Source organism: Carcharodon carcharias, chromosome 40 (genome assembly GCF_017639515.1).
Source record: "Carcharodon carcharias isolate sCarCar2 chromosome 40, sCarCar2.pri, whole genome shotgun sequence".
Classification (NCBI taxonomy): Eukaryota; Metazoa; Chordata; class Chondrichthyes; order Lamniformes; family Lamnidae; genus Carcharodon; species Carcharodon carcharias.
The window spans coordinates 2647008-2650141 of NC_054506.1; the positions used below are offsets into that span (position 1 = coordinate 2647008).

General features: G+C 69.1%; 1 long non-coding RNA gene across 1 annotated transcript in view; it reads left to right on the forward strand.

Moving 5' to 3' along the window:
- The window catches only part of LOC121273141, a 19486-nt gene extending 16733 nt beyond the window's left edge, over positions 1-2753 (forward strand). Inside the window, exon 3 of the long non-coding RNA XR_005941951.1 lies at positions 2720-2753. This is a non-coding gene — a long non-coding RNA (uncharacterized LOC121273141). The remainder of the gene's footprint in view (positions 1-2719) is intronic.
- Positions 2754-3134: the final 381 nt, after the last annotated feature.

Here is a 3134-nt window from a genome sequence, read left to right on the forward strand (position 1 = left end):
GAGACTGAGGGGTGGGAGACGGAGGAGGGGAGAGACGGAGGGGTGGGAGGCGGAGGGGGGAGAGACGGGGGGGAGAGACGGAGGGGTGGGAGACGGAGGGGGGGAGAGACGGAGGGGTGGGAGACGGAGGGGGGGGAGAGACGGAGGGGTGGGAGACGGAGGGGGGAGAGACGGGGGGGAGAGACGGAGGGGTGGGAGATGGAGGGGGGGAGAGACGGAGGGGTGGGAAACGGAGGGGGGGAGAGACGGAGGGGTGGGAGATGGAGGGGGAGAGACAGAGGGGGAGAGACGGAGGAGTGGGAGACGGGGGGAGAGACGGAGGGGTGGGAGACAGAGGGGTGGGAGACGGAGGGATGGGAGACGGAGGTGGGAGAGAGAGACGGAGGTGTGGGAGACGGAGGGAGGGGGAGAGATGGAGGGATGGGAGACGGAGGGAGGGGGAGAGACGGAGGGAGGGGGAGAGACGGAGGGGTGGGAGATGGAGGGGTGAGAGACGGAGGGGTGGGAGTCGGAGGGGGGAGAGACGGAGGGGGGAGAGACGGAGGGGGAGAGACCGAGGGGTGGGAGACGGAGGAGGGGAGAGACGGAGGGGTGGGAGACGGAGGGGGGAGAGACGGGGGGGAGAGACGGAGGGGTGGGAGACGGAGGGGGGAGAGACGGAGGGGTGGGAGACGGAGGGGGGGAGAGACGGAGGGGTGGGAGACGGAGGGGGGAGAGACGGGGGGGAGAGACGGAGGGGTGGGAGATGGAGGGGGTGAGAGACGGAGGGGTGGGAAACGGAGAGGGGGAGAGACGGAGGGGTGGGAGATGGAGGGGGGAGAGACAGAGGGGGAGAGACGGAGGAGTGGGAGACGGGGGGAGAGACGGAGGGGTGGGAGACGGAGGGGTGGGAGACGGAGGGATGGGAGACGGAGGTGGGAGAGAGAGACGGAGGTGTGGGAGACGGAGGGAGGGGGAGAGACGGAGGGATGGGAGACGGAGGGAGGGGGAGAGACGGAGGGGTGGGAGACGGAGGGGTGGGAGACGGAGGGAGGGGGAGAGACGGAGGGGTGGGAGACGGAGGGAGGGGGAGAGACGGAGGGAGGGGGAGAGACGGAGGGGTGGGAGATGGAGGGGTGAGAGACGGAGGGGTGGGAGACGGAGGGGTGGGAGACGGAGGGTGGGAGAGACGGAGGGGGAAAGACGGAGGGGGGAGGGACGGAGGGGTGAGGGGCAGAGGGGGGAGAGGCGGAGGGGGGGAGAGGTGGAGGGGCAGAGGGAGGGGGGGGAGAGACGCGGTGGGAGACGGAGGGGGGAGAGAGACGGAGGGGTGGGAGATGGAGGGGTGGGAGACGGAGTGGGGGAGAGACGGAGGGGGGAGAGACGGAGGGAGGGGGAGAGACGGAGGGAGGGGGAAAGACGGAGGGGGGAGAGACAGAGTGGGGGAGAGACGGAGGGGGGAGAGACAGAGGGGGGAGAGACAGAGGAGGAGAGACGGAGGGAGGGGGGAGAGATGGAGGGGGGAGAGACGGGGGGGGAGACGGAGGGGTGGGAGATGGAGGGAGGGGGGAGAGACGGAGGGAGGAGAGACGGAGGGGGGAAAGACGGAGTGGGGGAGAGATGGAGGGGGAGAGACGGAGGGAGGGGGAGAGACGGAGGGGTGGGAGACGGAGGGGGGAGAGACGGAGGTTGGAGAGATGGAGGGAGGGGGAGAGACGGGGGAGAGACGGAGGGGGGAGAGACAGAGGGGTGGGAGATGGAGGGGTGGGAGAAGGAGGGGGCAGAGACGGAGGGGGGAGAGACGGGGGGGAGAGATGGAGGACGGGAGAGACGGGGTGGAGAGACGGAGGGGGGAGAGATGGAGGGAGGGGGAGAGACGGGGGAGAGACGGAGGGGGGAGAGACGGAGGGAAGGGGAGAGATGGAGGGGGGAGAGACGGAAGGAGGGGGGAGAGACGGAGGGGTGGGAGACGGAGTGGGGGAGAGACGGAGGGGGGAGAGACAGAGGGGTGGGAGACGGAGGGGGAGAGACGGAGGGGGGAGAGACGGAGGGGGGAGAGACGGAGCGGTGGGAGACGGAGGGGGGGAGAGACGGAGGGGTGGGAGACGGGGGGGGAGAGACGGAGGGGTTGGAGACGGAGGGGGGGAGAGACGGAGGGGGAGAGACGGAGGGGGGAGAGACAGAGGGGTGGGAGACGGAGGGGGGGAGAGACGGAGGGGTGGGAGACGGAGGGGTGGGAGACGGAGGGATGGGAGACGGAGGTGGGAGAGAGAGACGGAGGTGTGGGAGACGGAGGGAGGGGGAGAGACGGAGGGATGGGAGACGGAGTGAGAGGGAGAGACGGAGGGGTGGGAGACGGCGGGGTGGGAGACGGAGGGAGGGGGAGAGACAGAGGGGTGGGAGACGGAGGGAGGGGGAGAGACGGAGGGAGGGGGAGAGACGGAGGGGTGGGAGATGGAGGGGTGAGAGACGGAGGGGTGGGAGACGGAGGGGGGAGAGACAGAGGGGGGAGAGACGGAGGGGGAGAGACGGAGGGGTGGGAGACGGAGGGAGGGGGGAGAAACGGAGGGGTGGGAGACGGAGGGAGGGGGAGAGACGGAGGGGCGAGAGAGAGACGGAGGGGGAGAGATGTAGTGGGGGAGAGGTGGAGGGGCAGAGGGAGGAGGGGGGAGAGAGAGGCGTGGTTACTGATGTTTGGAGATTTCATTGTGTTTCCTGTTTCTCTCTTTCACTCTCACAGAAATGACACAAAAGAAGATGTGTTTGTCCATCAGGTGAGCTCAGCTCTCTCCCCCTGTCTCCCCGTCTCCCCGTCTCCCCCTGTCTCCCCGTCTCCCCGTCTCCCCCCGTCTCCCTGTCTCCCTGTCTCCCCGTCTCCCCATCCCTGTCTCCCTGTCTCCCCGTCTCCCTGTCTTCCTGTCTCCCCGTCTCCCCATCCCTGTCTCCCTGTCTCCCCGTCTCCCCATCCCTGTCTCCCCGTCTCCCCGTCTCCCCCTGTCTCCCTGTGTCCCTGTCTCCCCGTCTCCCTGTCTCCCTGTCTCCCCATCTCCCCATCCCTGTCTCCCTGTCTCCCCGTCTCCCCATCCCTGTCTCCCTGTCTCCTCGTCTCCCCATCTCCATCCCTGTCTCCCTGTCTCCCTGTCTCCCCATCTCCA